Raw genomic sequence first — 22,083 nt, 5'->3', positions numbered from 1 at the left:
GTAAGTACAGTGGTGGTTTCACTTATTTATTTATTTTATTTATTTATTTATTTTGTCACAACAATATATGTAGGTATCATACAAAAAGATTATATAGCATATAAACACATATATGAGTAAATATTAGGAGGTATAAGCATATAGGAAGAAGAAAAGAAAAACAATAGGACAGGAACGGTAGGCATGTTTGTGCGCTTATGCACGCCCCTTATGGTCCTCTTAGGAATGGGGTGAGGTCAATAGTAGAAAGTTTTTGGTTAAAGCTTTTAGGATTATGAGAAGAGACCACAGAGTCAGGTAAAGTATTCCAAGCACTGATGATTCTGTTACAGAAGTCATATTTTCTGCAATCTAGATTAAAGCGGTTGACATTAAGTTTAAATCTATTGGTTGATCTAGTATTATTGCAATTGAAGCTGAAGTAGTCTTTAACCGGAAGGATATTACAATAGATGATTCTGTGAGTTAAACTTAGGTCTTGTTGGAGGCGACGGAGTTCCAAGCTTTCTAAGCCTAGGATTTCAAGTCTGGTGGGGTAAGATATTTTGTTGTATTCAGAGGAGTGGAGAACTCTTCTTGTAAAATATTTCTGGACACGTTCAATTGTATTGATGTCAGAGATGTGGTGAGGGTTCCAAACAGATGAGCTGTATTCTAGAATTGGTCTAGCAAATGTTTTATATGCTCTGGTTAGTAGTGTGGTGTTTTTGGAAAAGAAGCTACGCAAGATTAGGCTTACAACTCTTAGAGCTTTTTTTGCTATGTAGTTGCAGTGGGCTTTGGCACTTAGATCATTTGACATGAAAACTCCAAGGTCTTTAGCGGGATGGGGGTCGTCAGTAAGGTAATGTCCATCTAGTATGTACTTAGTGTTTGGTTTTTTTTTCCTATATGTAAGACTGATCAACCACTTCACTTAACAACTGTGTTACCAATCCCAACTATGGACTCTAAATGAAGATTACCTGTACTCTATAAACTCTCCTCACCATTTATTTCTCCTTGGTTAGCTCCTGCTTTTGCAAAAGGAAGGGTTAGTTAAGGAAAGCCAAATACAACGAATTTCTTAACATAAGGATGGTTTTGTGTCTCGTCAGTCCAGGACACTAAAACCAGCCCTATAGGAAATTACTGTACATCAAACTCTATACATTTATAAAGAGAAACAACAGCTTCATCCTTAGTCCACTTTAATGTGCTCCTCATAGTGATCATGCGGCCACTCCTTCTGCAACCTGACTTTGCCCTTACAGTCCTGCAGGCCTTGAAACTACAGTCCATCATTTTTTATTCTCAATTTTACAGCTTTCTGATATCTACTTTCACCTCATAACCCGTTTAATAACAAAGTTCTGTGCACTTGGCTTTTTTTTTTTACTTACCATATTTTTCAGAGTATAAGACGCACCTTAGTTTTTGGGGAGGAAAATAAGAAAAAAGCTGATTGGCAGGTGGATTGGCCTCCTGGAATACCACCAATCAGCTGTTCCCAGAAGTGAATTTTAGCAACAGGTTCCTTGGTTGTGAGCTCTGTGCCTTGCTTTTTTTTTTTTTTTTTTGCTTTTTTCCTGATTGGCAGAGGGGTCATGAGGATGGGGATTTGGGGGTTTGTATCACTGAGGGAGGAACCCGGATCCCCAGATACGGTTTTCCACCAACTGTGCCAGATTACCTATGCTAGTAAAAGAACTCTGAAAGATGTTTGCCTCAGAGTCTTTTCTGCAAGGAGGGTTTTCTGGAATGCTGACAGCTTTCAGAACTTGGCTTTTGTACTACAACTGGGCTGACGATATTCCCAGGCATATGAAATGCTGTTAATATTTTAGATCAGAATTTAAATTGATCATATTTATATATGATATTTATCATATTTATATAATTAATAGAATGCTGGAGGCATACTCTATTAATAAATTATGGGGATTTGCTGTGTCAGTTCAAACTTGCATTTCTTGCATTTAGAAAAAATGCATGAATACATTGACAGAACATAATCAGCCTAATTACTGAATTAACCCATTTTCAGCCTTTGTGTAAATGTTGCTGAAGCATGAATTAGCTAAACAGTCAGAGTTTGCATAACATCCTGAACCACAAGAAAACTAAATGTAATACCAACCTTGTACATTTCCTAGATTTTTCTCCTTTCTTCTTCATTTCTCTAAGTTTTCTTGACATTTTTAAAAGCTTCATTAACATTTTACCCACCATTCCAACACTTTATTTGCATTTAATCTGCATTGCAGAGGTTTTACCCATAAACTAGTTAGAAAGTTAGTTATTCAAGGTTAAAGGGAGATGATTAACCTTTGGGATGTAGGAAGTTAGCACCCATCCCTCTCCTAGGAAAATGAGATATTTTTGGAAATATTAAAAAGGCAGAATATTTCCCCTAAAAGGAAATATTAGGCAGAAACTCAGCCCCCACCCTTTGTCAATGGGCCATTAAGGCCTGGGCCAATCTATTCAACATAACAAAGATCTACCTCCTTCAGGCAGAGCCATAGTAGGAATTGCCCAAAGCCCTTTCATTACATCATCACCCAGCAAGATTCAACCAAACTTAACAGACAACCTAAAAAGCTAGCTATTACAGCAACCAATAAGATTACTCTTCCTGTGCCCCAGGAAGTTCAAAGCCAGAGAGGATATAAAACACAGGGGGTCTCAGCATCCCTTCCCTTTTCTGCCCAGGATCTCAAACCATGTGATCGTGTTCATCAATAAATCTTCTTTCCAAGCAACGTTCATGAATCCAATGTCTTTTTCCCCCACTTGGAACTGAACTCAGAAAGATATTTCTTCCAACAGGAAGGATTAGGAGATTAATTTGCCTCAGTCTGCCAAACATTTAGTGTTTGTGCAATCCTGACTGAGATTAGACATGGATCAATCAATACATTTCTAATTGTTTGAGACTTAAACACTGTAAAGAACAGACAGAACAGAATTACAGAGTTGGAAGGTACCTTGGAGGTCTTTTAATCCAACCCCCAGCTCAAACAGGATACCCTATACTATTTCAGACAAATAGCTGTCCAATCTCTTTTTAAAAACCTCCAGTGTTGGAGCATTCACAACTTCTGAAGGCAAATCATTCTATTGATTAATTGTTCTAACTGTCAGGAAATTTCGCCTTAGTTCTAGGTTGCTTCTTGCCTTGATTAGTTATTTTTTAATTATTATTTGAATTTATATCCCGCCCTTCTCCGAAGACTCAGGGCGGCTTACATTGTGTTAAGCAATAGTCTTCATCCATTTGTATATTATATACAAAGTCAACTTTTATTGCCCCCAACAATCTGGCTCCTCATTTTACCTACCTTATAAAGGATGGAAGGCTGAGTCAACCTTGGGCCTGGTGGGACTTGAACTTGCAGTAATTGCAAGCAGCTGTGTTAATAACAGACTACTTAGTCTGTTGAGCCACCAGAGGCCCTATCCATTGCTTCTTATCCTGCCTTGGAGAAAAGGTTGAACCCATCTTCTTTTTGGCAGCTCCTTAGATATTGGAACACCACTATCATGTCAGCCCTAGTCCTTCTTTTCATTAAACTAGACAATATTTTTCCAATTTCTGTTTGTTTCAAATTTGTTTTTTGAAAGTTTACATTGTTCAGTATGTACAACTATATAGGCAATATATATTTCACTATTATATTTCTTTTGTAAAAACTTCCTTAATGAATTGCATTATAGTATTAGTGCAAAACTATGAATTTTTAAAGGATAATTGGCTTGGTATTTAAAACTATGAATAATTACATCACTTATTCTAATTTATCTTCTTGGAGATAGTTGAGCTACTAATGTTTTAGTTCATTGGGATTAAGAGACATGGAATAAGATAGAGGATTGTGTCTGAAATGAAAAAAATAAAAGATACACCAATGGAAACACAAAACATGTCTTTGCTCTCTTTTATTTCTAAGACTATAGAGATTGTAGACAGCAGCCCAACTTGGCCAAGGAGAGAATTTAAAAAAGATAACCATAAAAATGTTCCTAGAAAATAGGTAGCAGGGTACAAATAGAGCCAAATTGAGACCTGGCTCAAAAACAGTAACTGTGAGAGGGACCTTGGAGTCCTTGTAAATGATCACTTGAATATGAGCCAGCAATGTGCAGCAGCAGCCAAAAAACCTAATACAATCCTGGGTTATATAAACAGAGGCATAGAATCAAGATCACGTGAACTATTAGTACTACTCTATAAAGCCATAGTAAGACCACACCTGGAATACTGCAGCCAATTTTGCTCACCACACTACAAAAAAGATATTGAGATTTTGGAAAACTTCAGAGAAGAACAACTAAGATGATTAAAGGCCTGGAGACCAAAACATGAAGAACGGCTGCCGGATTTGGATTTGGCTAGTCTAGAGAGAAAAAAGAATTTGGGGTGACATGATAGCAGTATTCCAATATTTGAGGGGTTGCCACAAGGAAGAGGGAGGTCAAATTATTCTCCAAAGCACCAGAGGGTAGGACAAGAAACAATGGTTGAAAACTAATCAAAGAGAGAAGCAACCTGGGATTAAGGAGAAACTTCCTAACAGTGAGGACAATTAACCAGCGGAAAAGCTTGCCTTCAGAAATCATGGGTGCTCCATCACTAGAGGTTTTTAAGAAAAGACTGGATAGCCACCTGTCTGAAATGGTGTAGGTTCTGCTAGAGCAGGGGGCTGGACTAGAAGACCTCCAAGGTCCCTATCCCTATCCCTATCCTATCCTATCCTATCCTATCCTATTATTTTCTATTAAATAGATATTCCTTTCAAAGATTGCTATGGGAATTTTGCTCACTATCTAAACCGAGGAACCGTCAATCTGGACTTTTTAGTGAGGCCCTAAGCCAGTGATGGCTAACCTTTTTGCTGTCACTTGCCAAAACCGGGGGGGGGGTGCATGAGGGGGGTCATGCGTGCACGTGCCCACACCCATAATTCAATGCGCCCCAACACCCCCCCACACATGCATGCATGAACCCCCCGCACTCTCCCTGCTTTTGGCATGCGATGGCACAGTGGGCCTAGTAGGCCCATTTTTTGCCCTCCCCAGGCTCCAAAGGCTTTCTTGGAGCCTGGGAAAGGCAAAAACGGCCTCCCCCTCCCCCCCGGAGGCCCTCCGGAGTCTGGAAACGGGCTGTTTCCCAACTTCCAGTGGGACCAGAAGGCCAGTTTTTTGCCCTCCCCAGGCTTCAGAGCCTTTCTAGGAGCCTGCGGAGGGTGAAAGCAGCCTTCCCCACCCCACCCGGAGGCCTTCTGGAGGCCAGAAACAGCCCATTTCCCGATTTCCGGTGGGCCCGGAAGGCCTGAAAATTTGCTGGCCGGCTCACATATGCATGCTGGAGCTGACCAAGGGCAATGCTCAGGTTCCCACAGATATGACTTTGCATGCCATCTGTAGCACACGTGCCATAGATTCGCCATCACGGCCCTAAGCCAACACTGGTCTGGGGAGGTTTCCCTTCTGTTGCTTGGTGTACCTGTATCCTCTGAACAATGTTAAGCAGTTGGATCAAGCCATCCTTTACCGCCCCCCTCCACAAAATCTGCAATGTCAAAGTAGGACAGTAGTACTTTTCAATAACTATTTTGCAATTCAAAGTATCAGGGCTCATGGCTTTGAGATGAAACGGATGCCAACTTTGCAGAATGCAGGGAGCCACCTGAGCAAATAAGCTACTTAGTTCCAAAGGATGTTAATATAATTTATCTCCCATGCTTTAAATAGTTTCTATCAGACCAGAAATTACAATTTGGCAGCAAATTTTGAAAGAACTATGGGGCTGCTCACTCAATACTCAATCCACCTGTGGTCCTGGGTTCTCAAGTTGTATCAAACAAAGACATGCACACAACACAGTAAATCAAAACCCAATGGAATAGACTGCAGTACAATAGGATACTGTGTTTGAACTCAGTCAAGGACTCCAATGTTAATTAAATTAAATTGTTCAAGTGGCCGGTCACATTGCCAAACAATAGTGCATGTCTCAGAAAAGGACTAAACTTATTGTGTAGTGGGCTTCAGTAGGCAAGAACCAGACCAGCATAGCTACAACCGTATTTATTGATTCAAAACTGGAACTGAAGAACAGCAAGCAAATGCTTGTAATTTATACTCTGGGCCCACAAGGTCTTAATGCTTGAAAAACCTGCCCAAATATAAATGTTCAAAGTTTCCCTCCAAAACAATTGGAGCCAACAATGGGGGTCGTCTAAAGAATAGTTTCATTTTAGCAGGGTTAACACAACTATATGCATTCAATACATAACAAAACTGGTCTCACAAATCTGCAAATCTGACTGCTATTCAGAGGGTGATAAAATATGAGGTGAGGACTTCTAAGCAATTCTTCAACATGCACTGACAGAACTCACATGAAATCTGCCAGGAGAGATGTAACACTTTGAGAGTTAATTACCTGTATTAATAGGAGATTAAACAGTGCTGTCACTATGGGTAGGTGGAAAGCTGCACAGAACCGTTTTATGTTATTGCATTTATTTCTTGATTATTTTTGCATGGCTGGCTGGGCTTTGAGTAGAACGGGAATTTAAAAACAAAAGATTTTGCTTCATTGTGAAAAAAGCCTGAAGTCAGACTTGGTTCAAAAGTGAGTCTAACATCTCTCCAGACATAGCTTCTATCTTTTAGCAGCCAAGTATCTTTTTCTTCCCCAATTCTGCAGCATCCAAGCAGTCACTTTGTAGCCTCTCCACTGAGTCAGCCCAACAAGAGGTTGAGTGTTTCAATGATCTGTTTGCCCATCTCCCAGCTGGTCACTAATTTCCGATTCAAATGTGCCCACCATTTTAATGAGGTACTCTTCCTGTTGAGTCAGACTTTGGGATACAGCAATCAGCCTACTGTTCTTAATCTCACTGTAATTCTGCCTTAGAAATGAAAGGGAGAGGAAGGAGAAGGTGGTGGAGAAAGAGACGTGACAGAATAGTCTTCTTGAGCCATTGTCGGCTTGTAGGTATCTATATATAGAGAGAGATCTAAGGGGATATGGAAGGCCTCATAACTATAAATTATGTTCAGAAACTCTGCTTAAGGGGGTTGTTGATAGCAATGACTAAAAATCCTTGAAGTTGGCAGGTTTCCCCTGCCAAACAATGTGCATCAGCCGCATTTTTCACACCACCCACCTTCGGCCACCCACAGAGAAAGAAAGCAACAGTAGAAAAGGGGAAATGGGGCTCAGACTTCTGGATGGAGAATTGAGGTGCATAACGGTGGCAGAAGATATAGGGTGCATGGCCTACTGCTGCCCCAGTGGGATCTCATCAAGAGGCTGATTTGGAGACATAAAGGGAAAGCCTGAAGGGAAATAACACTCCACAGTTCAACCTTCCAACCTTCTGGAGAACTTTTTGATGATGACCTCAGATGGGGCACAGCTGATGCAGGGGTGAAATGCTCCCGGTTCGGACCGAATCAGCTGATCCGGTAGCGATGGGGGTGGGTGGTTCGGAGAACCGGTAGCAAAAATCCCTTCCCCCCCTGCCCCCGCACATGCACAGCTGAGCCACGTGATTGTCAGAGCCTTTTTTTTTTTACTTTTAAAAGCATTTTTTTACAACCTATTCGGCCGAAGAGGTTGTAGAAAAAATGCTTTTAAAAGGCTCTGGCGATCCCCAACTGAGTTGCCTGATCATCAGAGTCTTTTTGTTACTTTTAAAAGCATTTTTTAACACCTCTTTGGCCGAAGAGATTGTAAAAAAAATGCTTTTAAAAGTAAAAAAAAAGATTGTGCGCCACAGCTGATCACACACACACACCCCCGCGCTGTTCTACTTACCCCATGCCTCCTTTTGCCGTGCATTGGTGCGAATCTCACATTCAGTGTGTGGTGTGCACTGCGGATGCGCGCACAGCGCACATGCACAGCCAGCGAATCAGTAGTAAACCAGTTCAGATTTCACCACTGAACTGATGATATCATCAGATCCATTTGTCTGGAATGATAATAGGATCTCCTGCTTGAGCAGGGAATTGGACTAGAAGACCTCCAAGGTCCCTTCCAATTCTGTTATTCTGTTAATTATGGTCAATTTTCAGGTCTCGTGGGGTAGGTTCTGGGAGGCACAACATTCTCACTCTTACCCCTCCCTTCTGCTGCCAGCAATATTTAGCCATTTTAGCACCACATATCAGTAGCACAAGTTCATTGGCTCCCTGGCCTTCACTGTCCTCGGGTCTCTGCAACAATTCCTTTCTGGCTGTGACCATGGGACTGAGTTTTTCCAAGCAGAACTTGTGCAAAAAATATTAACCCAAGTTAGGAGCCCAGGCAATTTTCTTGGTTTCAGAAAGAAGAAAGCATAATGCTCTGTTATGCGCCTTACGATTTTTGCCTTTATTATTTTTTGCAGCTTTCTCATTAAACCTAGTTGGTCACCCTCCCCTTCTTCAGCTCCTTTCTCAGAAAATCCTAAGCAATTAATTTTTGGTGATTGCAGATGTTTCTCCCTATGCCTGCATGGACTCAACATCATTCTTCAGAGCAGGCCTGTTGTTTCAGGCTGAGGAGCAGCTCTAGTACTTATTTTTAATTTTATTTATGGTATTTGTATGCCACCAGACTTTAGAAACCGTGGTCTGGTTTGAATATTGTAAAATTGAACAGAAATGTCTCACACTAGGCATTTCAGTACATCCCTGAGATTATTATTTATTATTTAAAGGACTTCTCTTCTACCTGTCACCCAGGAAAGCTTCCGGAACATCTTACAGATAATAAACATTGAAATATACCCTGTATAGAATTCATACTCTCAATTTAATGAGACCTGTCATTTAAAAAAAGACATGGATAGGTTAAAAAAGGCAATGCGGTTACCGATTGTTAAGGTCCTACAAGTCTTAAGGCATCCAGCTGAAAGTTTTTCTTTATTTATACATTTAATCAAATTTCTAGAATCATCCAAGTCAACAGTCTCTGGCAGTTTACAACAAAAAAACAGCCAATCAAAATCTCCAATAAGATGCATCGTTTTTCTTCACTGCTGAAAACGAATTTCTCCTTCACCGCCCCGCCCCCCAAGAAAAAAAATCTGGAACAAAGAAAATCAAGGTATAATTTATGGATCATATATTTTGTGGACCGAATTTAAGGAAGAGGGAGTTTAGCTATTTTGAAGGAATAAAGGATTGTAAAGCTTTTGTCCTTCTCTGTAAACCTGGGAAGACTAATTTGTACCCTCCATCACCCACCCCACACAACAACTCATTTGTAGCCCTCTAAAAAATTTTCAGAGTAAGTGGGGGTTAAGTGGCAGACTGCGAGTTCAAGTCCCACCTTAGCCATGAAAGCCACCTGGATGAGTTGGGCCAGGTACTCTCTCTGAGTCCAACCCACCTCACAGGGTTGTTTTTGTGGGGAAAATAGGAGGAGGAAGGTGTACTGGATATGCTTCCTGCTTTGAGTTATTTATAAAAATAATAAAGGTGGGATACAAATAAATAAAATAAATAAATATTTTCCACTCTATTTTTATTACAAGTATTCCTCAACTTATGACCACAATTGATCCTAAAATTTCTGTCGCTAAGAGAGTTGTTAAGTGAATTTTACCCTATTTTACGACTTTTCTTGCCACGGTTGTTAAATGAATCACTGCAGTTGTTAACTTAGTAACACGGTTGTTCCCCATTGACTTTGCTTGTCAGAAGGTCGCAAAAAGAGATCACATGACCCCAGGATACTGCAACGGTCATAAATATGAGTCAGCTCCCAAATGGCTGAATTTTGATCATGTGACCATGGGGATGCTACACTGATCTTATGAAAAACAGTCATAAGCCGCTTTTTTCAGTGCGGTTGTAACTTTGAATCTTGTTTTGCCACCGGACAAGTCCACCAGAGATGATAGTATGTTCCATAATTGCTTTTACATTTCCAACACTTTGGTGAGTTACTAGGGAACATCTTTGCTATTCTAGCTGGCGGGAGATGCCGTCTGTGAAACATTTTCATCTGGTTTTCCTTGTATGCTCTCGATATTGTCAATCTCATGTTTGTTCTCCACATCTTTTCCCACTTCTCTAACTCTACTGTATGATTAAAGTTTCTTGCCCATTTAATCACAGTATCCATGGGGATGCTACACTGATCTTATGGAAAACGGTCTTAAGTCACTTTTTTCAGTGCTTTTGCAACTTTGAATGGTCACTTTACTTCTTAGCAAACCTGGGCAAGTTGAACTGTCCATCTAGATCAGGGGTGTCCAAACTTGGTCCCTTTAAGACTTTTGGACTTCAACTCCCAGAGTTCCTCAGCCAGCTTTGCTGGCTGAGGGACTCTGGGAGTTGAAGTCCAAAAGTCTTAAAGGGACCAAGTTTGGACACCCCTGATCTAGATGGATAACTACATCTTTCTTTCTTTCTTTCTTTCTTTCTTTCTTTCTTTCTTTCTTTCTTTTTTCTTTCTTTCTTTCTTTCTTTCTTTCTCTCTCTCTCTCTCTGTCAGCCTCCACTCCAAACTTCGTATCTCTTTGTACTCCTTATATTCAGTTGTTAGATAGCATGGGATTGTATTTCTAATGTAAATAGCTATTGGATTCAAGTTAAATAGAGAGGGCTCTTTAAGAGTGTCGGTCTGGGACACTCAGAGTGTGGGTGGGAGTGTGGGTGGGAGTGTGGGTGGGAGTGTGGGTGGGAGTGTGGGTGGGAGGGGAGATTAATGCTTTGAATTCAACAGGAATGTTTGAGCGCGAACTCTAACGGACATTGCATTCCTGATATGATTGACAACCAGAGACCTGCGGAAGAAGATTACTACGGGACCCCGGGAAATAGCTGGCATTGGACCAGACCTGATGACCTTTTGGGAAAGAGGAGGGAGGAATAGGGTGATACAGATTGTTAGCCATATTTTGTCTCAGATTCAACTTAGCACTGCAGCTTTCCAGATGTAACTAGTAAAAGTACTTTTCTTTATTTGCAAATGAAGTCAAGGGGTATTCTTTCCTGGTTATGATCAGAGACAGCCTGACACACTCTCTCTTTCTCTTTCTTTTCTTTGTTTTTCTCTCTCTCTCTTTATTTTATTTTTCTCTTTCTCTATTTTTTCTTTCTTTCTTTCTCTCTTTCTTTCACCAACCACAATTGTGCTCTTCCATAGACATGCTGGATCCAAGGAAAATTTTACCTAGGCTTCTATCCTATTATTCATTATAAAAATCTTAAAAGCAGTTGACAGCAATATAGACATACAATTACAAGATAAAAATAGCCCCTTTGAAAGACAAGAGAAAACCAAACAGAAAGATTTTTAAAAAGACATCAGAGTTGTTGGCCATAAAAGAGAGGGAAAGTTTTGCAAAGATCATAGCCAGTTAAGATCACAGCCAGTTAGAAAATACAACACAATGTAGGATCCAGGGACCTCCTCAGGGTGGTGAAATTGTGTTTTTAAAAAAAGATCAAGATGGCAACCACTGCTGCAATCATAAAAAGATAACATAACATAACATAACATAACATAACATAACATAACATAACATAACATAACATAACATAACATAACATAACATAACATAACATAACATAACATAACAACAGAGTTGGAAGGGACCTTGGAGGCCTTCTAGTCCAACCCCCTGCCCAGGCAGGAAACCCTACACCATCTCAGTCAGATGGTTATCCAACATTTTCTTAAAAATTTCCAGTGTTGGAGCATTCACAACTTCTGAAGGCGTTCCACTTATTAATTATTCTAACTGTCAGGAAATTTCTCCTTAGTTCTAAGTTGCTTCTTTCTTTGATCAGTTTCCACCCATTTGTTCTACCCTCAGGTGCTTTGGAGAACAGCCCGACTCCTTCTTCCTTGTGGCAACCCCTGAGATATTGGAACACAGCTATCATGTCTCCCCTAGTCCTTCTTTTTATTAAACTAGACATACCCAGTTCCTGCAACCGTTCTTCATATGTTTTATCCTCCAGTCCCCTAATCATCTTTGTTGCTCTTCTCTGCACTCTTTCTAGAGTCTCAACATCTTTTTTAAGCATTAGAACATACTGTAATTGAATTGGGGGGCCAATAAATTTAAATAAAGCCATCATCATTCATCAGTATCCTTCTGGATTGGATCCCTGGCCTATCTAATCCAGAAATCTGTTCTCCTAGAGGTCAACAACTGCACAAACTAGTAGCCTACTAGTTTCCAGCAGATGGCCTTCAGTAGTAGTCATTTTTGGGAGAAAATAAAAGGTTGGTTAGAAGACATGACCCAACAACATATTGATTTAAAACCAGAGTTGTTTTTATTGGGGATCCTACCAGAGAAAATTAGTAAAGAAAATATTTATTTGATTATACATGTAATTACAGCAGCAAGAATTGTTTTTGCGCAAAATTGGAAAGCAGAGAAAATACCCCTTGAAGGAGAAATTATTAGAAAAATTTTAGATTGTGCAAAAATGAACAGATTATTTTTGATGATTAAAGAAAGAGGAATTCAGAATATTTTAAGATATAGGATAATTTTTACCATTGGTTGGAAGAAAGGTACAGATAAGCAATGGATAATTATGTAAGAAAATGATAATAATGTATTTGTGGAAAAATGGTAATAGTTTAAATTGAAGTGAAGAAAGAAGAAACAATAAAATGATGGAGCCAGGAAGGAAGGGAAAAAAAAGTAGTCACACTGCCATTAAAAGTAATGGTGTTGGAACCTGAGGATTCCATGAATTTTATTTATTTATTTTATTTAATAATAATAATAATAATAATAATAATAATAATAATAATAATAATAATAATAATAATAATAATAATAATAATAATAATAATAATAATAATAATAATAATAATAATAATAATAATAATAATAATAATAATAATAATAATAATAATAATAATAATAATTATTATTATTATTATTATTATTATTATTTAATTTGTATACTGCCCTTCTCCCGAAGGACTCAGGGTGGTTTACAGCCAAGTAAAAACAACAATCAATAACACAATACAGATAAAACAATAACTAAAAAACTTATAAAAATTTGGCCCCAATTTAAAATACATTTAAAAACCATAAAACCCAATTAAAAATTAAAAACCCAATAATAACGTCTAAAAATTCTATCCCAGTCCTGCGTGGAAAAATAGGTATGTCTTCAGCTCGTGGCGGAAGGTCCGAAGGTCAGGGAGTTGTCGGAGTCCAGGGGGAAGTTCGTTCCATAGGGTAGGAGCCCCCACAGAGAAGGCCCTTCCCCTGGGGGCTGCCAACCGACATTGCTTGGCTGACGGCACCCTAAGGAGTCCCTCTCTGTGAGAGCGCATGGGTTGGTGGGAGGCAAACGGTGGCAGTAGGCGGTCCCATAAATAACCCAGTCCTAAGCCATGGAGCGCTTTAAAGGTGGTAACCAACACCCGGAAGACCACAGGCAGCTAGTGCAGCTTGCGCAGGATTGGTGTTATATGGGAGCCACGAGCAGCTCCCTCTATCACCCGCGCAGCTGCATTATGGACCAACTGGAGCCTCCGGATGCTCTTCAAGGGGAGCCCCATGTAGAGAGCATTGCAGTAGTCCAGGCGAGGCGTACCTGTTAAAAAGCTCTCCTGGAGACGGTCGTCAAATGTTCTTCAAAAGACAACCCCCATCCAGGAGAACGCCTAAGTTGTGAACCCTCTCCATAGGGGCCAATGACTCGCCCCCCCAACAGTCAGCCGTGGGTGCAGCTGACTGTACCGGGATGCCGGCATCCACAGCCACTCCGTCTTGGACGGATTGAGCTTGAGCCTGTTTCTCCCCATCCAGACCCGTACATCTTCCAGACACCGGGACAGCACTTCGACAGCTTCGTTGGGGTGGCCTGGGGTGGAAAAGTACAGCTGCGTGTCATCAGCGTACAGTTGATAACTCACCCCAAAACCACTGATGATCTCACCCAGCGGCTTCATATAGATGTTGAACAGAAGGGGCGAGAGAATCGACCCCTGTGGCACCCCACACATGAGGCACTTCACAGTCGATCTCTGCCCCCCTGCCAACACCGTCTGCGACCGGTCAGAGAGATAGGAGGAGAACCACTGGAAAACGGTGCCTCCCACTCCCCAACTCCCCAACTGGCGCAGCAGGATACCATGGTCGATGGTATCAAAAGCTGCTGAGAGGTCTAACAGGACCAGGGCAGAGGAATAACCCCTGTCCCCAGCCCTCCAGAGCCCTCCAGAGATCATCAACCAACGCGACCAAAGCTGTCTCCGTGCTGTACCCAGGCCGAAAACCGGACTGGAACGGGTCCAGATAGACCAATTCATCCAGGTACTGATGTACCACCACACTCTCTACAACCTTCGCCACAAAGCGAAGTTTGGAGACAGGACGGTAATTACCTAAAATGGCTGGGTCCAGGGAAGTCTTCTTGAGGAGGGGTCTCACCACCGCCTCTTTCAAGGCGGTAGGGACAACACCCTCCAACAAAGAAGCATTAATAATTCCCTGGAGCCAGCCCCGTGTCACCTCCTGTGTGGCCAGCACCAACCAGGAGGGACACGGGTCCAGTAAACATGTGGTGGCATTAAGCCTTCCCAGCAACCTGTCCACGTCCTCAGGAGCCACAGGATCAAACTCATCCCAGACAATCTCAACAAGACGAGGCTCCGACATCTCACCTGAATCTACCCAATTTTGGTCCAACCCGTCCCGAAGCTGAGCGATTTTATCGTGCAGATACACACTAAAATCCTCGGCACGCCCCTGCAAGGGGTCATCCCGCACCTCCTGCTGTATTTATTTTGTTGAGTACCTATTAGATAATATATATAAGTATAAGCATAAATTGAATACATAAAATGAATACAGTTAAAGGGAACATTAGGACGGGGACGGTAGGCATGCTGGAGCGCTTATACGTGCCCCTTACAGACCTCTTAGGAATGGGGTGAGGTCAACAGTAGACAGTCTTAAGTTAAAGTTTTGGGGGTTTGGGGATGAGACCACAGAGTCAGATAGTGCATTCCAGTCATTATAGAAGTCATATTTTCTACAATCGAGTTTGGAGTGGTTCACTTTAAGTTTGTATCTACTGTGTGCTCGTTGAAGTAGTCATTGACATGTAGGACATTGTAGCAGATGATTTTATGAGCTATGCTTAGGTCATACGGAAGGCAGTGTAGTTCTAAATTTTCTAAACCCAGAATTTCAAGTCTGATGGCATAAGATATTTTGTTGTGATTGTTATTTTATTTTATTTTATTGTTATTGTTATTTTGTTAGACTTGATCTAACCCTTTTTCAAAACCAGGAAAACTGGTAGTCAGCAACTATCTTTTTTTAACACACAATGCAATACACAGAGGGATGGGCTGTTGGGGGTTCACAGGGGTTCGGGAGAACCTCTAGCTAAGATTCAGTGTAGTTTGGAGAACCCCCAAATCCCACTCCTGGCTGGCCCCTCCCACCCCACCCTGCCCCTCCCAGGAGTCCCCATGCAGCCTGTTTTGGATGCAGGTAAGTGCAGGGCGCGCTTGGAGGCTCAGGGAAGGTGAAAAACTGGCCTACTGGAAGTTCAGGAAGACCAGAAACAGGCCCATTTCTGGCCTCCAGAGGCCCTCCAGAGCCTGGGGAGGATGTTTTTGCCTTTCTGGAGGCTCGAGGAAAGCCTCTGGAGCCCGGGGAGGGCAAAAATGCCCATGTCCTGCTATGGTGCAGGAGGCTGATTAAGCCACGCCCACCATGGCCACACCCACCCAGCAACTGGGCAGAGAACCCCTTGCTAAAAAGTTTGAAGCCCACCCCTGAACACACATAAAACTGGGCAGGTCTTAATCTTTTATCCCTTCTCCAGATGCCCTTGATAGGACTCCATCCAAAGTTCACAAGGGAAGAAGTAAATAATATGGTGTCCTTTATGTGGAATTTATGGATGGCTTACCATACAAGTGGTTAGATCAGAAATCCATATATATATAAATTTAACAGGCTTTTTTTTTAATGGTTTGTAATCTCACAAATTGCCAAATCTTGTGAGATGTTGATATTTTTACATATCCCTTGGGCTTTGGAGTGAGGCTTTGCAAGATGTTAATGGTGAGATCACTGAAATTACATGAGAATTAGAAAGAATGTTTGATGTGACCAGAGCATCAGGGGAAACTGTATTGCATTTGAAAAGGTGGTCAACTCCTGTCAAAGTAGGCTAACGTAACTGGACATATTGTGTAAAGCTAGAATACAACAACAGCAATTCATGCCTTCATGACCATATAGCCGAAATATCACAATATGGTTTGAATAGGACTACTCTTGAAAACCACATGGAAGTTTCAAATAATCTAGAACACAGTGATCCATTTACTGGCTGGGACTTAACACCATGATGTATTTTGTCTTGCCTTGGCTTTCAATTAACATCTGAATGTAAATCAGGTACTTACAAAGCCCCACATAGCCTGGCACCAATGTATTTTCAAGAATTTTCTCCAGATGGAATCGACCTTCCAGATGTGCTAGTAGTCCTTGATTTCCTCAAGAGGCTACCAAGACTTGTTATGTGCTACTCTTCTATTTGAACTGATGATGAATGATGATGATGATGATGATGATGATGATGATGATGATGATGATGATGATGATGAACCCCATTCCTAAGAGGTCTGTAACGGGCATGCATAAGTGCACCTGCGTGCCTACCATCCCTGCATGCCTACCGTCCCTAATATTCCTTTTTACTTACTCTTTTCATGTATCCAAATTATGTTTATAGTTTTACCTGTTATCTTATAAATGATTGACAAATTAAATAAATAAATAAAACAAATGGTTCCTACAACTTTGGCTTCCTGACAGCTCTTGAAAGCAGAAGTGTACTAAGCGGCCTTACATTGAAGTTTATGCCCGAGATGGTGACTGTATATGGTTGTTGGGTTTTATAGTTCTCTATGTCATTTTGATTCTTTACAGTGGATGGCTTTTTAATGTTTCATAACTGCTGACTCTAGATCGCCCCGGCTGATAAATCTAATACATAAATCAGTAAGATAGCCCAGTCTCCAGAGGATCTCAAAAACCTGAATGATATCCCATCCCCCCACCCCGTCCCCCATCTCAGTTAGAAGCATTTCCTTGTTTTTGTAGCTATGAGTGACTTACACTTTCCATAACACTAAAGAAGACAGGAAGAATTTAGCGGCTAGATTTGGGCTAGATTTGGGCTAGATAGGGCTTCAGGATGTTGACCTTTTCTGAGTGTGGGATCTCCCTCTGAAAGTACAGTATGTTTCTATTTTTGAGTCTGTATCTGGCTTGGTGCTAACATTGACTTCCTTCCTCTTTCTCTCTCTGGTGAAGTACGCAGACAGGGTAAAAGGAGACAGGAGAGAGACAATTGCTTTTAAGAGGTTGAGCAGATGCATGCAAAGTCATTTGCAATGCTTCGTTTAAAACGGGGTGCCACACGGGCAGCTTTTTCCGGCTGTCTGCAGGCAATTCTGATCAAGCCGGAAACTCACCGGGACTCTTCTGCTTGTAAGGTTCACTTTCTTATTGAGGGAAGACACCGCCCCCCACTTCTAGAAGAATAAAATATTTTGAGAAATATTAAATAGGCAGAATATTATATTTCCCTGGATGAGAAATGGCGAAACATGCTCTTGGAAAGCAGCCCCCACCTTTCTTAATAGCCCCTGAAATATCAATTGTAGGAGAATTTTCCCAGGGGCACATTTGAACCTTAGACCCCAACACATTACACAGAAGCCCAGACCGCTTTCCAGTAATATCAGCTTTGTGTTGTTTCTCTGTGTCATATATATAGGTATATACATATTTATTTATTTATTTATTTAGTCATGTTTAGATAGTGTGTATTGGAGGTGGTGACCTTTGAGAGGTATATGCAACAAAATTTCATTTTAATGTATGCCGATTAGTGTACATTCAAAGTGACAATAAAGTTATTATTCTATTCTATTTTTCTATTTATTGCAGTTAACGATGGACCTAAAGAACAGTGGGGGTGGGAGGGTGGGGTCACAATCCTTCTTTATAGTTTTATGCAAATTAGAGCATATATCTGATTGGGTGCCACAGCAAGGCATGTGACCAGATAGATCCCAAGCAAGCATTTGATTGGATGTAGCTCATCACGTGCCTAGTGAGGTCAGTGAGGTCTGTTGGGCTGTCTTTATGAGGCAATGGGGCAGGACTACAAAGACGATGGGCCATGGAAAGAACAAAGTGGCAGTTATTCCCTGGACATAATTTCTCTTGAGGGAGTTGCTTTCCACTGCTTTCTCAAAGCTCTGATTGCCTCCCAGAATTTTTTTCTCAGCTTGTCCTTATTCCTTGGCCTTTTATGGTGGAGCTGACAGGGTGGTTTTGCCCGGAAAGTGTTTTTGCAAATGGGGCAGCTGCACAATTTGACACCATCGAGTTGCTGACCCTGTGCTTTGTTTTCCTCCGGAAGATGCAACTGAGTTAGGATCTTTAGCCTGACCTCTTTTCCCCACCCCACCAAATTCTCTCATTCCCACAGTTTGCAGCAAACCAGGAGAAACGATTAACCTGAAGCACAATCCTATTAATGCAAATTACATCTCCCTGGCTTTGGTCCAGCCACATTTTCACGATTTCTTTTTCTAATGGCCCTACTTTTAATGTGGGGCAGACATGGGCACTATTCAAAAGGGTAAGTGCAGCCTCACATTCTGAAATGTTGCACAGCCCAAGGATTTCTGCCTATGAGGAAGTCGTAGAGAGCTGCATCAAAATAGACTCCAACAACAAAGAGTTCATATTAAGGACAGAACCAGTGTGTTTTTGTGTGTGTGTGTGTGTGTGTGTGTGTGTGTGTGTAAGAGAGACAGACAGAGAGACACAGAGAGAGAGACAGAGAGACAGAAGAAAGAGAGAGAGAGAGAGAGAGAGAGAGGAAGGAAGGAAGGAAGGAAGGAAGGAAGGAAGGAAGAAAGAAAGAGAAAGAAAGAAAGAAAGAAAGAAAGAAAGAAAGAAAGAAAGAAAGAAAGAAAGAAAAGTCAAGTTTGTGTCTACAACAGCATGATCAAAGCTCTGTTATTAGACTGAACCATATTAGGACCCAACAGTTCATAAGTGAGGCGTGCTTGAATGCAACTGGCCATTCTTTCACTTAGATTCTTCCCTAAAGTTTGGTATTGGTTATCTGTCAGCTAACACACTTTTCTTGTCTGGTTTGGAAAATGTGGCCTGCTTAGTAACCTTATGTTATCAGCTTCCTCCAGATCTGGTAACCATGTCACCCAACGAGTTCTGCAGCTCCATAAAAAGCCCATCAAGAGTCATGGGAATATATATCTCTATATTTTAGACGTGTGTTTGTCCTTATCAGCTGTATGGAACAGATATAACAGATAAAAACATAACTTTTCCTTTAGCTAGCACACTCTTTAAGCCACAGGAATATTTTTCTTCATCTTTTTCTTCTTCTGTTCATATTGCTGCTCATATTTGTATCACCCCCCACCATCTCAATACCTGCCTCCTCCCCCGCTACTGCCCTCAGCTGTAGCAGAAATATCAGGGAAAGAAACAGCATGGGATGTAATTATGTTTGGTCAGGCAAATGATACCTGGCCAACCATCCTCCATTTGATGGATGCTGTTGGTGAGCTTACAAATTACACACACACACACACACTTAAACACACACAAAATATCTAAATGTCCCACTGAGTCATTGTTATTTTCTTACCTGAACAGAATGAGGAAAGATATTTCCTTACCTGAACAGAATGATCAAGGAAGGGCAAAAAGACAATGGCTCAGGAACAACTTCTGACTTCCTCTTGGTTTTCCCCCATTAAGTTTCTTTGTAGGAATCTGACAAGGAGCATTGAAATCTATCTTTCCTTCCTTCCTTCCTTCCTTCCTTCCTTCCTTCCTTCCTTCCTTCCTTCCTTCCTTCCTTCCTTCCTTCCCTCCCTCCCTTCCCCCCCTTTCTCTTTCCCCTTATCTTTCTTCGCTTCCTTCCTTCGCTTCGCTTCGCCTGCCTTCCGCCTTCCTTCCTTCCTTCCGCCTTCCTTCCGCTTCGCCTGCCTGCCTTCCGCCTTCCTTCCCCCTCCCTTTCTCCTTCCTCTTCCCTTTCTTTCTCCCTCTCCCCTTCTCCTTCCCGCTTCTCCCTCCCTTTCCCTTTCCCCTTCCCCTTTTCCATCCCTTTCTCCTTCCCCTTCCCAGCAGGAATGTATGTAGTGGTCTCTTGAGTGTAGATTCTTTATTAGGAGCGCCAGCAGCCCCAGTAAAAAGTTTCTTTTTCATAGTAGGCTAACAAGTCTATGGCAGGGAGATGAATAGTTGTCTGCCACATCTATTCATCTCTGCCCCCTGCCTTTTATCCCCAGAGCTAGGGTGGGGCTTCGCTAGCAGCAGTGGCTCTTCCTTCTCAAGGATCGGCTCATGGATTTCCATTGCTCTCCTCTCCTCTGCCTTCTGCGCATCTGCGCATCAGGCACTGGACCGAGCTGTTCCTCATCAGCCACCTCCAGATCTCGGGACTGTTGACTCTCCATCTGAGGGCTGACAGGCGGCCCAAACTCTGCCTCCGTCTCTGTCTCTGCCAGTTCCATTCCCACTTCCCCCTTGGAGCTCTCAGTTGCCTTGATGCTGGCCCTGACTCCCACATTTACTCCTCATCTGATTAAGCTGCTGGAGGGGCTGCCGGGCAACAGGCCACAACACGATCTTTCCATAATGTGTGCAAACTATGATAATTTGAATCTGATCCTTTGCCCCTTGCGTGAAAACTCTGGGCTGATTTCTTCTGTGATCCATTTCTTTGTTTCCTTGGCTTTCCGTGGTATTTTCAGGAATCTTCTGGAACACCCAAGACTCAACAGCTAAACCCTAAAACCTCCTTTCCCAATCTGAGGAGACTGCAAATTCCGGCCTTCTAGCAGAGAATTCTTGGACCTGCAGTGTTTGAATGTATCTGGAAGGAGCCGGTTTAAAGCCAATGAATGTGGTCATTAAAGCTTCCCCTTGTATTGGAAATTGGAATATATTGGAATAATAAACCAGTGGTGGAATTCAATTTTTTTTACCACCTGTTCTATGGGCGTGGCATGGCAGGCGTGACTTCATGGGCATAGCTTGGTGGGCGGGGCAGGGGAAGGATATTGCAAAATCCCCATTCCCTCCCCACTCCTGGGGGAAGGATATTGCAAAATCTTCATTCCCATTCCACTCTGGGGCCAGACAGAGGCGGTATTTGACGGTTCTGCGAACTGCTCAAAATTTCCGCTACTGGTTCTCCGAACTACTCAAAATTTCTGCTACCGGTTCTCCAGAACCTGTCAGAACTTGCTGAATTTCACCCCTGGAATAAACTTCATCCCAAACCAAAGTCCTCAACATGAAGTTACAATCGACTGAAGAAGCCAGCTGGGTCTCTGTGTTATCAGCTCTCCTGGGTTTCCCTGTCTGGGCTCAGAATTGTCCCTTCAATGTTATGCTTTTTTTTTTTTTTTGGCATGGTGTCAGGCCAGATTTCTGCTGTTTCCATGATAAAAGACATCAATGAAAGTAAAATAAACCTTTGAGGTTGACGAAAATACTTTCTGCATGTGATAAATGTGTTGTGTATAATGAAACCCGATCACTTTGGTGGCTGCTGACTGAGAGGGTGAACTTGAACACCTTGTAAGATAAACGGTTGGCTGCTCATGAACTGCAGGTGTTTGCCAAACAAAACCTCCCCCTCCCCCCTCCTCCCCTGCTCTAACGGAGCTGCATAAAGGCACAGCAAACAATGAGGATATATAGAGGCAAAACAAACAACCCAAATAGAAATTGTTCATCAAATGTATTGTCAGCAGTGGCCTTGAAATGAAATGGAGGGAAACGCAGGGAACTTTATGCAACTCCACTTCCCTTGAAACTAGCTGGGCACCATGTGCGTGTGCAAAATTACTTTTATGTAGTTTAATAACTTGTCACGTCAAAGGGTCGGCTTCCACAGACCTTTGCAGGTGGGAGTGAACTGCAGAATGTGTCTACCTGGTAGGGATGTTATGCACATCTGTGGTGGTATTCAACTGGTTCTATCTGGTTTGGGCAAACCGGTAGCGGCAGCTGCAGGAGG

Source organism: Ahaetulla prasina, chromosome 1 (genome assembly GCF_028640845.1).
Source record: "Ahaetulla prasina isolate Xishuangbanna chromosome 1, ASM2864084v1, whole genome shotgun sequence".
Classification (NCBI taxonomy): Eukaryota; Metazoa; Chordata; class Lepidosauria; order Squamata; family Colubridae; genus Ahaetulla; species Ahaetulla prasina.
This window is presented reverse-complemented; position numbering follows the sequence as displayed.